This window comes from Anastrepha obliqua, chromosome 4 (genome assembly GCF_027943255.1).
Source record: "Anastrepha obliqua isolate idAnaObli1 chromosome 4, idAnaObli1_1.0, whole genome shotgun sequence".
NCBI classification, from domain to species: Eukaryota; Metazoa; Arthropoda; class Insecta; order Diptera; family Tephritidae; genus Anastrepha; species Anastrepha obliqua.
In genome coordinates, this window is record NC_072895.1 from 40,305,528 (window position 1) to 40,318,930 (window position 13,403).

At 37.1% G+C, this 13,403-nt stretch overlaps 1 protein-coding gene across 3 annotated transcripts in view; it reads right to left on the minus strand.

Annotated features, from left to right (window-relative positions):
* Positions 1–13,403, minus strand: part of LOC129243708 (BMP-binding endothelial regulator protein) — a 161,312-nt gene that overhangs the window by 88,038 nt on the left and 59,871 nt on the right. For all 3 annotated transcript variants that reach the window (XM_054880928.1, XM_054880926.1, XM_054880927.1), the window contains one exon: positions 4,663–4,805. The gene's annotated coding sequence lies outside the window, so the exon portion shown is untranslated. The remainder of the gene's footprint in view (positions 1–4,662; positions 4,806–13,403) is intronic.

The window sequence follows — 13,403 nt, forward strand, 5'->3', positions numbered from 1 at the left end:
CCAAAAAAGAGAAAACAATTTTATAATAAAAAAATTATTGGAAAGAATATCGAAATCACAGCAAACGAATGGAAATGTTTCCAAACAAACTTGGACAAACGCCGCAGCGAGCTGTCCGGCAAACAAATACGCTTCAAACCGAGTGAGAATTATTTATGGATACCTCAAAAATTCTGCCGAAAATGTGGGATTTCAAGTGTGAAAGTTGCAAAACATGATTGGATATCAATTTACCCTGTCACACTATCAGCTGAGCACAGCAAGAAATAGTAACTGATAAAAGAAATAAATTAAAAAAAATGTAATTATGGAAGCTAATGCAGTACAAACTTATGCCAAAACCACCAAAGTATTCTACTTAATTGAAGCAAATTGAGAAACAAACACATCAACAGCAACAACACCATATAGGCAGAGCCGCAACATAACATAGCTAAAGTCCAAATTTAAAAATTTTGTTTGTATGTATTTATAAATACATATGTACAAGCTCATAAAAATAAAATATTACCCGGCGGTATTGTCTCGCTCATTACTTGCCGTTGAATTTTTAATCGATTATTTTGCTTCGGTTTTGGGAAACCCGCAAATAAATATTTCGAGCTTGTATGACAGACAATAAATTTGCCAATAGCTATGAGCTTATACATACATACATATATGTATATGTATATGATCACTAAAACAAACTAAAAAAAAATTTTATTCAACATGTACACTTGAAGATGCGGACATCCATCCATCCATCCATTCAACACATACATAAGCACAGTTGCAGGTAAAATAATAGTAGCGTACCTGGCGGCTGCCGTAGCCGAATGCGCTTGTGCGTGACTACCATTCGGAATTCAGAGAGAACGTAGGTTCGAATCTCGGTGAAACACCAAAATGCAAAAAAAAAACATTTTTCTAATTCTCGGTTGGCAATGGCAAACCTCCGAGTGTATTTCTGCCATGAAAGAGCTCCTCATAAAAAATACCTGCCGTTCAGAGTCGGCTTGAAACTATAGGTCCCTCCATTTGTGGAACAACATCAAGACGCACACCACAAATAGGAGGAGGAGCTCAATTATATAGATATATATATATATATATATATATATATATATATATATACCTGGTGAGAAGATGCAAGCTTGAAGGATTTTAATGGATACAGCTATCAGTTGGTTGATTAAAAAACGTCTTAAGATTATAAGAGACCTAACCACTACTAACTCCATCCGATTTCTTTACATATACACCCCGTTCCAAAATTATAAACGCACCACTACTTCTTTATAAAAATATAGTTTATACTAAACATATAGTCTTTTTATTTTATTTTTACAACAAAAATCACGTAACGCACAGTTTCAAGCTTCGTAAAAAATTTTTGCAAAATTACATAAAAACTTTTCAATTTTAAACCTGAATTTTAGGTATGCAATTTTATAGCAAATAGAATTTCAGCAAGTTTTGAGTGAGTACAAAATACCATTGGCTTTTGGCAACTTTTTTTTATTGACATTGCTGGACTATATACATAAAAGTATATAGTAAAAAGGTACGAGTTTCTACTTTGATTATAGTTAACGGTATTATTGGCGAGACCTAGGCTAGGTTAGGTTAGCCACGTTGGTTGTCTAAGACAAGACACTCAGTCGCCCAAAGACCCATTGTGATACCTGCATTTGATTTCACCCCCTCCCTACTCTGATTAAACCTCTTAGATCTTTTTAAGGAGTTAACTAATCCCTCCAGGGAGACATTTTGCAAGTTTCCCAGGTCTTCAAAGAAATGATCGTCAAGATATTTGGCACGGCTTCTTTGAAGTGCAGGCCATTGTATCGACGTTGTATCGACTCAATTTCTTCTTTATCTCCACAGCTCCTACAGGAGTCATTGTGAGGTAAACCCATTCTGCGGGCTAGGCTGCTAATAGCGCAGTGAGGACGCTGGTAATTCATCTGTTGAAGCTATGCTGTTCTTTTAAGTTTCAGTTTTGGCTAGAAACCCTGCAGTTAGTGGTCAGAGACCACCTTCTATTGGTTTCCGCGATTACGCTCAAGTCAATCGTAGTGTATAGTTTGTTTAGAAGAATGCCTATGACCTCTACTACTCGCTGAAGATCAAGCTCAGAGCCTTTCCTTGCACACTCATCTGCGCTTTCATTTCCCTCCATTCCAGAGTGACCGGGCATCAAAAAAAGTGTGGTGTTGTGTTTTTGGATAAGCGAGAGTTACCTCCTGAGTCCAGTGCATTGTTCGCTGCTTGACTATCAACAAAAATGCTAACTTTTACCGGTGGTAAGTCTATTAGTCTTACCGTTTTTTCTGCTTTGTCTATAGCCTAGATCTCAGCTTGGAAGACGGGAGTTCGGCAGACTATTGGCATTTAGGCATGGCGTGGTGATAGTCTTGACACGAAGTTCATTGGAAATATTTAGGAAACACCGCCATTCACAGGTAGTTTAATACCCAAAAATATTGAAATCAAAGAAGAAATTGAAGAGTGAAAGATAATTGACGTGAAGCTTAGTCAGCACGCGAATTGGAAATACAAAATTTTAATGCTACTATAATTATGAAAAACGAAAGCAACCAATATTATTTGATACTCGTAACAAAAAAGCAATTACTTCTTTCTAAAAATATTCCTCCAATACATGGGGATGCTATAATTATGAAAAGAATGTTACTTTTTGGATTAAATTCGGAGTTCAGTGTAAATTTTGTGGATTGGCGCGACCACCTTATAATAAAATTACCGAATGGGTTGGTGAGTGACTACGATTTGGAAGTGCACGAAACACCAATAGATAGAAAAAGTCTTTTCTAATGGCGGCCGCCAGGTGTATTTATGCTATGAAAAGGATCCTCATAAAAATATCTGCCGTTCAGAGTCTACTCAACTAATAAAATACCTCCATTTGTGGAAACATATCAAGAGGCACAACTAAATTGGAGGAGGAGCTCGGCCAACCAGAATAGGGAAGGCGACTCTGACTTATTTGAACACTCCAACTACAATTTTTTTTACCACAACTGTATACGCATTAGAGCGGGTAAAAAAAAATGTGAAAAGCTGAGTCTTTCCTTAATTTATAAGCGCACAATAATATTCAAGCGCACAATTTTTAAAACTAGTCCATCTCAGGCTACTGGCATTTAGTGGTTTGTACTCACACAAGGTTTTTATAAATTATGAAAAAAATTGATTTTGCCGAAATAAAATTTGAGATATCTGCAGCTTTGATGCTTCCTATTTAAGATTAGCCACGTTCTGTCTCCAATTAACGCTCATTTTGAAAATCACCAGATGCCAAGTTTAAAATTAAACACCGATAACACGAGTACATGCGCCAAACGGCAACAACCACCACCAGCGGCCACTATTTAGCGTAAAGCCCACTAGCTCGAATGCAGTACCACCATTTCTATAAGCAAATCAGTATGGGCATAGACTTCGTTCGCATTAGAGATGTTTGAAGCTTGAAACTTGATAAAATCGCACCAACACTACTACTGCCTGTACGTTGATGCTGAAATTCTTGAAATATTTAATAAAATACTAAAATTATGAAGGTATAGGTCATGCTTTCTTCAGCAAGAAAATACACCGCCTCACTCCTCATTGTCTGTCATTAGGTTTCTAGCCAAGCTCAGTGTTAGACTATCGGTCTTAATAAACGGATTTTGCGTTTAGGAGTGAGAAACACACAATGGAGCGCGTAAAGGTCAAAACTAAAGATTTCAATCACTCAATATCTTTTTCTTTTTATTAAGTAACAAAGTTACTCAAAAACACAATTAACTGATTAATTTTACGCCACTTTGAATGTATGAAATACAAATTAAAAGATTTGCAGCAGCAGCCTCATTATCTAAAAGTCACACTTCATACGTACGAGTACTACTCATGTGCACTGCATAAAATGCTCAAACACAAAGGCCCTCAATCAGTGTTCGATTTTATCTCCCTGGCATCTCGACATCGGACATCAAATTTCTTCTCAAACGAAAGTATGGACATAAGATCGTCTTTTGCTGCCAGAAACAGTGAGTACTTCCCAAATAACATCTTAAAGCTTTCTCTGTGTACCGAAGTTCCGTCTTCGTGCCAGAAACCATATTTATGGAGTATACACATTGATTTTATTGCTCATTGCTGTATTTTAAGATCTAAGGGGAGCAAATGAAGCATAACATTTGAGCATAGCCGGAGGTTGTACTCACGGCATCTGTATAAGCGATAATTGGTCTGATAAATGCTGTGTATATCCACAGGAACACAGTTGGTTTCAGATCCCAGGTTCTACCAAAGGCTCTACGACATTAATGAAAAATCTTTAAGTGCCCTCCACCTTCAGCGAAACATGTGTTTTCCAAGTCCGTTTCTTATCCAAGATTTATTCAAAATATTTAACTTCGTCTGCAAAACTGAGTGCTTTTAGTGCTGGAATACTTAGTCCATCCAATCTCCGTTTTCTCGTGAACAATACTAAGGTAGTTTTGTTCGGACTGACGGAAAGGCCTTGTATGACTATTACTTTGCCGTGATGTACATAGGAAATTTCACGCTTATTTCACGGCAGCGCAATTTGTATGGATCTCAATAGACATTTCACGTAAATCGCGAACTTAGTTCTATGCTTAAATAAAAATAAGTACCTATACTTACATTTACAAGTACATAGTTATACACACACTCCAGACTCCAATACGATGAAGGCGAATCTTCAATTTGATTAACAGCAATATATCCAAAATTTGAGAGTTTTAATAATTTCACTGGCGATTGGCAGCCATATTTCATTCATAATTCTGAAATTGAAAAATTTATAAGAATATTTGATTAGAATATTTCATGCCAATGAAACAATGAAAATTTGTATTTTAGGAGAGTGCTGTATTTCCATTAAAATCGCGAGATTATAAGAAGTAAATATCGGTAGTCACCGAAATTTTTATCTTCTTATAAGATTTGTATGGTGAAAGAACAAATAAATTCTTACATACTGACCCGGCCTAACGAACATACAAATAAGTATGTCTATGCTTTGTGTATCCACATACATATGTAAGCATGTGAATTGTGAATTGGCTAACCGAAAATATTTTTTTTGCTTTAGTTGGTAAAGTGAAAATAAACTCAGCAATAAATATGGAATTTGTACCGGTATTTTGACGTAAATGGTCAACAAATAAAAAATATTTCATTTAAGAAAGTGAGGAATGTTGTTGAATAGTCACATTTGAGAATAAAAGAACAATAGGTGCTAGCGCCGTGGCTGGATAATAACTGGAATGATAAAGGAACAAAAATTATGTGGCGATTTAACAAATAAAACAAAAAAATGCTCATTGTTGATCTAGGAAGCTATTTTCCAGTTTAATATGTTAAAAATAGCTGTAATATTTGCGTAATATTTCATTCGCCATTATGCAATTATTTTTTTTAAAGAGCTTGCATCCTATCATCATTCGCCGCGCAGCCAGCGGTAGTACTGAGAGCAAAAATTTTCTAGTTGAGTCCACAATTCTCAAGCGTGACACAACTTTTTATTAAATTGCGACCTTTAAAGATAACGAACGTTGTAGACGGATTTTTGTTGGTTGTAGGATTTAGTTCGAGCATAACTGTGGGCATACGAGTACCAAAGTTACTGACAAGCAACTGCGAACGTTTGTGTGCCTCAACTTTTCAGAGGCAGCATAAAACTCTAGGGCCTGCGGGCAACGTCAACACACGCACTAAAAAGTAGAGGAGAAGTTTGGTCTAAGTATATTTTAGGAATATACCACTGATTTTTTTTTTTTCTTTTTTTTTGTCGGGACAACTAGCAAGTGCAGCACTCAGACATTGTACTACACTTGGATTCCCTTTAAATTTTCTTTAAATCTACCCGATCTCCGAAGAAATCTGAGTAGACCTTGTGGTGCCAAGGAGCCAAGATGGTCGCTTCTTAACACATCAGTGCCAAAGACCTCAAACCTGATTCGAGTGAAGGCGGAGCAGACACACAGGAAGTGGTCCGCCGTCTCATCCTCCTCTTCACAAGCTGGGCAGATTACACTGTCTGAGGTGCCCAACCTTTCCATGTGCTTCGCCCACAGAAAGTGGCCCGTCATCAGTCCAACCAGCCGTCTGCACTCGCTTCTACTTAATGGGAGAAGGGTTTGCGACAGTCGATCGGGCATAACAGGTAACATCAGTTTAGTCCATCTGCAGCCTGTCTCAGCCTGCCAAGCTCGCTTGTGGGTGGTAGTTACCCATTTGCTAACCGTGGCTGTGATGGCCGCAAAAGGGAGTGGCCAACTTCTTTGACCCAGAGCCCATCTTAGCTAAGGAGTCAGAGGTCTCGTTACCCGCGGTACCCACGTGTCCCACTGTATTACTGTGATTGGCTATTTGGGACATCTGAACAAATTGCGGCACAAATGAGAAGTGAGCTGATGGCGACTTTCCAATTTGATATTTTCAATTAAAAGTGATTTTGTTACATTTATTTATCAAGCCGAGCTCTATCAATTTGACATTACAAATCTCTCCTTATAAACTTGTCTTTGCTGTAGGCAATTAGGCTACGACCAAGGCTCATAAGTCGACAACGAAAGCTCAAAGTGCTTTAAGAAGCCGCAGATCCTTTAAGTCTCAATAAAGAATATCAAAAGACGAAATGAGGCAGCAGATGTGTGCTCTAGGAAAAGGCCTAAGAAATAACTTAAAAAATTGTCAGCGATAAACAGCAAAGTGCAGCATCAGACGTTCTCAAATTCATGTGCGACAGTAAGGGGTGGAACAAGATAATATCTAGATTTATTAGAGAAACAGCGATCAAAAAGCCTGCTCTCGGCTCTCACAATGGTAAATTTGTGCAACTCGCGAGCGGGGCAACATCTATTAGAGAAAAAATTCTAGTCATCGTTGAATGCTCTGGGTCGAAGAACCAAAAATATCTCAGCTGTGAAATCCTTGGAGTGTTTGAGAAAAAGATTTTGCGGAACATTTTTGACCTTTGCACGTTTCGCAGGCGATGGAACAATGTATGAGCTTTACGACGGCATAGACATAGTGTAGCGAATAAAGATCCAGTGGCTTCATTGGCTGGGTGATGTCGTCCGAATGGATACAAACACTCGAGCTCGAAAAGTATTCGATGCGGCACAAGCTGGTAAAAACAGGGGAAGAGGAAAGTCTCCTCTACGTTGGAAAGATCAGATGCCGAAGAACGTGGCTTCACTTGGTGTGCCCAAAAGGAGCCGGTTAGCACGAGAAAGAAACAACTGACGCGTTTTGTTAAACTTGACTAAAATCGCGTAAGCTGTTAACGCGTTAATTAAGAAACAGAACAAGTCCAATAGCTCAAAATTAGGTCTATCAGTCAATTCCATGCTACTCACAGGAATTGGGAATAATTCAGTCAAAATTACGGCAATCAAATAAACTCAAGCAGAGAAGCCGCTACAACATTAAAGCGTTAAAATTCGCCTACTTCTCAATACACTTGCTCCATAGTCCCTGTTCGATGCGGACTTCTTCATGCCTTTATCTTCACGTGGGGATCTAAAATGAGCTGCGGAGTCGATGCGGCGCTCTACCCAACGTTTGCGGATGTAACGCTTGTTTTCGGAGGCCTACGACAAAAAACCGTTCATATGCTATTTTTACTACATTTGTCAATAGCATAAGTATACGCACGCATACATACATACATACATGTGAGTATATTCGACGTAGGCATAGATATTTTTACACCTATTTTCATGCATGCATTTGTGTATGTCCGGTTATTTACACCTTACACCTTAAAACCTCACCTAAAAACAAAGTAAGAAAAAATAGAAAAAAATAAAATTAAATTAAAATAAAAACAAACGCAAATAAACAACGACAAAGCAAAAGGTGAAAATATTCAAATTAAGAACAAGCGACAGTCACCTTGCTTGCCGCCAATTGCCATTCGCCACTGCTGCTGGTGCGACTTGCGGCTTGCGTCTGTCCGTCTATCCGTCCGTCCAGCGAATGGTCAAAGATGTTTCTTCACTATCGAACGGCTACCGGTTTACACGGTCGTTACGCTTCATTATGCCATCGATCGTCAGCTAAATGTAATATGCACACACACACACACACCCGTGCATAGAAATGACTAGAAGTAGTTGTACAGATATCGACAGATTATATCAAGGTACCTGCATACATGTCTACATACATACATATGTACGTGTCTTCTTGTCGCATGTGCGTGTTTCTGGCGAATTGGTTGGTGGCTGATGGCCGATGGCCATAATCGCTCTTAACCATCAGCGGATATCGGCCTCGCGACAAATACACCTGTTAGTCTGCATGTAATTTTCATATGTTTACATATGTATGTATGTATGTATATACGTGTGTATGCCTCATGCATTTTAGTAGCATTGCAATGCCATACCACAACATTTAATTGGAGCATTCGAATTGGTTTCGATTTGACTGCATTGAGTTGTCGAATAATCAAAACTGCGCATAATTATCGTAGTTAAATTTGTAGTTGTTGCAATATTCATATGCATGCATGAGTGTAGGTATGTGAACAGCACAATTTACAGGAAATACCATTTTCTAATGAGAGTGTGGCTTGTATGCCTCTAATTAGGAATTGGGGTCGTTGCAATGCTGTGTCCAAAAACCAAAAACACACAAACCAGTGTTGTGAATTTTTCGCACAAAAGTTGCTTTACAGCCGTTATTAGGCAAGAATTTAAGCGTAACTTTTAGGGCTATTCAGAATCCTGTGCAACAAATCTTGCATCATAGCAGTTGCAAAATGGTTTAGCATGTCTTTGCTTCAAGTAACAACCTATGTACAGCTGTGTTCAAAATATTAGGCGTGCGCGTGACATCTACGGTAGGTAGGTGAAATGGTTAAAGTGCCAGACTGGCACTCCTCAAGTGGCACTAAAGCGCCGTTTTAATACCATTTTGATACCTCCAGCAGGCAGATAACTACAACCAGCCAGAGCTGTTGGTTTAATGGAGAAGGTTGATGAGATTTAGGTTGGCGCACTGACCCAGGCTGTCGAAGAGAGAAGCACCCAATGTCAGCTATCAAAACCGGACATTTACAAAGAAAGTCCTTCCCTGAAAGGTCTCCACAGTTTCTGCAATGAGGATTTAACGATAAACCTAGCTTTTCCGCGTGTGTGCCGATCGTGCAATGATCGGTAAACACAACTACGAATTTAGAAATTAAACAACGTGGAGTCCCCAAGATTTTCAGAGCCCTCCGTCTATTGTACTGTGGCCAAAGTGTTTTCGAAATTGCACATGAAGAAATGGAGCTCCATCTTTCTTGAGAAATAAGTTGTGCAATTCTCCTTTACTAACAGTCAGAGGGATGCCGATGACCGGCTAGGAGATTTCTGAGACCAATTCAGTCGACCCCATCCACGCTCATGATCAATTTCTTTTCCCTCTATGTTCCTGTGTTCTGAAATCCAGATCAGAGAAATGTTACCGGCATACTCGAAAAATTTGATCTCATTGTTACAGGAGTTGACCAATTTCGATCTGCACTAAGACGTCGTCAGAGCCCCAGAGAGAGATCGCAGCTTGTCTATAAGAAAAAATGTTGATGTCTCCCTTGCTCCCACGTTCCCTAAGCATTTTGCATGCCTACAGGATTACAAAGTCTTCTGCCTGAAAAACACCAGCAGTATTCGCCAGTTTTAAGAAAATAGATAAATTGGCTGATTTAGAGAAAAATGTTTGCGGAAGATTTTTTGACGTTTGCACGTTAGTAATGGCGAGTATCGTAGGCGATGGAACAATGAGCTGTATGAGCCTTACGACCGCATAGACACAATGCAGCATATAAAGATCCAGCGGCTTCTTTGATGATTCTTCGGTGATGTCATCCGAATGGATACAAAAGTTCCGGCTCTGAGAGTATTCGCTGAGGTATCAGCTGGTGGTAGCAGAGGAAGAGGAAGGCCTCCTCTGCGTTGAAAACGTCAGATGGACGCGGATTTGGCTTCACTTGGTGTGTCCAACTGGCGCCGGTTAGCACGAGAAAGAAACTTTTTTAAACCAAAATCGCGTAAGCGGCTATCGCGCCAATCAAGAAGAAGAAGAAAACTGTTTTAAAATTATTATTATTACTATTCTTCTTTTAATTCAAAATAAGTGGTAATCTTCTACGGATATCAATTATCCAGCTAAAGCTTTTTTTGGCCATTTTTGCTTGTGATATTTTACTAATATAGTTTTTAAGTAATTTAAAAATATGGCAACCTTACTCTCAAATAATCGTTAAAAGTAGTAAGATGTACGTAAAAACCTCATGTGACGGGGACGAATTGAATTTTAACAGCATAATATTGTGAATAGCCCTATTATATTCTTCAATTTTTTTTTGTTTTACATTTTTCTATGGTGCCTCAATATGATATATAGATGCATATTTCGTTGCCTATTCTAATAAAAGTGCATTATTTTGCAACCTATAATTTTACTTTGCTATTTCAAACTTAAGTATGTATGTATGTATGTATGTATGTATGTATATAATTTATGCAAATTATTGCTCATATTATTATTGTAGCGTCTAACAAGTAAAACCAGCGGCTGGCTATCAAGAAAACTGTTGAATATTTACGACCAAGTGTAGAGGTCTGAAGCTATCGATAGCGGCCGATAGTTTTTACTGATGGTGTAAACAAATGTCAATAGAAGAAATAATTGGCGGAGTAATTAAATTTTGCACAAGCAGTTTTTATTTAAATATGTGTGTATGTATGTCAATTTTCATATGTTACGGTCTCGGTCTAAACCTATGATTCGATAGTGTAAAGTGATCCTCACTCAACATCCTTTGCGATACCACTGAAGTTGCTTGCGAGCAAAAATATTTCGCCCCTCATCATAAATGGTTTTAGTGTCTGCCGAAATAATTTTTCTATTTCTAATTTTAACTTATATTTCTAAATGAAATACAAGCATGAATGCAAAAATTTATTAATTTTTTTCTTTCAAAATAGCTCCCTTTCGTAACTAGCCCTCAATTTGTAGCGCTTAAAAATGTGATGAATGAATTTTAGATCATTGGAATGCTGGTATTATCGATAAAATCCTTTTGGCTTTTAGAGTAAACGACAGATTTGTATTATTTTTGATGGTATCACTTGAAGAATATAATTTAAAAAACTTATCGAATATATATATAAAACGAAAACTTATCGCTAGGATAATTTTTAAAACTTTTAAAAGTTTCGCCTTGGCTGAAAGCGGATAGTTTCAGACCTTTAACCAGGTGCGAACATTCTGCAGCATTTTACCTGACCGCCTTCTTTCAGAACTCTGCTGCAGCGAAACTACTAAGAGTTTTTTCCGTTTTGATACTCTTCGCCCGAGCCAACTATTCATTAAAAATGATGTCTTTATGGTTTCGAAACAAGGACGCCATGAGCTTTTGAGCTTCAATTGATTTTTGAATTTTTTGGCGGAGTATACAAAAGTGTGTCGGTACTGTAAAGATTGTATTTGAGTTCCAGTTATGTAATGGACATCCCAAGTTATCGTCACTTTCGAGATTGTAGCGCTCCAAAAACTTGCTGAATATCTGCACTCGATCTAAACTGTTATGTTAGCCATTTTGGAAAACATTTCGCGGACAATTTACATAATGCGAAGGCTTCTGTGATTGTTTCGTGCAACAAAGATCTGAGGATTGCCATGCAACGTCACTCTGTGATTATCACGAACAGTATTCTCGATTCTCTCCAGAAGCTCGTCAGTCACATGTTCACAAGTCTGATCGCTATGCACGGAAGTACGGAGTTTTCAAACTTTGCGATCAAACTTGTACTTATATGTTTTTTATAGCTGACCAAAAACAATAAATAGTTTTAACCTCATTAAAAATTTCAACAACAATTTTTCCGTTGCCAATAAGCAACCGAATGACGCGGCGAACTTCATATTTTGCGGAACATTAGATCCATAGGGTCCGAAGGTTTCAATCACTCTCATGTGTTTGAACCCTAAAAAGTGCACCCACAAGCTACTCAGAGTCTCATTTGCCAAAGAAAACAGATACCTGGCAAGAGCCCCCCACACAATCACTAAGTGAAATCTTAACTTTTTTCTTATGGTGTTTTATAGCTAAGAGGGGAGTGCTACAGCTGGTTGCAGGCCCAACGGTTTGATATCTCATCCTCACATTCTTCCGTCGGATAGAGTAGAACCAACAAGTCCATGTGGTTAACCCGAAGCGCGATAAATTTTTCAACTTGTTAGAGGTCTGGCTGTCACAGCTTGGCTATCACGTAGACACGTATACTTCCACCTCTTCAATTTTTCTCCACAAGATATTCTAGGCTATGAAGGATTACGCACATCTTATTTTCCAATTTCCAAAAAAACAAAAAAAGTGGAAAAATCATAAGAAATTAATTAATAAGTATAAGTACTCAAATCTATTCTGCAAATAAATATAATAATTGAAATCGTGCAAACACTGACTGTCATCGCTGATTAATGCCTTACACCGGCCGTTCGAAAGCTATAAATTCAATTAACGAAACAATTCAATTTACTCGTCGATTCCTTTGTTTTTTAATTTTTTTACTTTTTTTGTAGGTTTTTTTCACTTAAAATTTCCACTCCGTAAAGCAATTACTGTATTCATTCAAGCATGAAATAAAAACAAATTGAATTACATGTTTCCATTTGGCATGTAAATGCTCGTAATTTATGTGAGCAACATTAACAAAGGAGAACTTATCGCTAACGATTGCGGCGGACATGCACACATACACAGCTACGTACGTACGAATGTATGTATGTACACCGACAAAATTCAGGCGTGCAAATTCGCTTACATGCGAGTACTATTTTACGTATTTATGTATGCGTACTTATGCAATGGAAAATGAACGTTTGTAGCTACAAGTGAAAAGTAATGAATAAAATAAAGTGGAAAAGGTAAACTAAAATAAATAAATAAAAATTAAATAAATAAAATAGAAAATTTAATTAATTTTAATTACAAGAAACATTGAAATAAATTACATACAATTTACATTAAATAATAATAGGAGAAAAAGTTATATTACGAAATAATTTTTAAAATTTTAAAATAGTATTTGAAATAAAAAATGTATTTAATTTAAATTCATTCACACAAATAAAAATACTAACAAAAAACATTCAAATAAAAAAGCTAGTTAATGCAAAAGCATAAATAAAAGAATCATACCAATAATAATATACAGGAAAATAAACTAAAATAAAAAATTAGAAAATTAACAAATTTTATTCAATTTACATTAAATTAAAAAATAATATAAGCAATGGAATTAAATTAGATTTAACAAACTAAATTTAATAAATTAAATTCAAAATAAAAACATTAAAAAATTGACTTAATTAAAAAT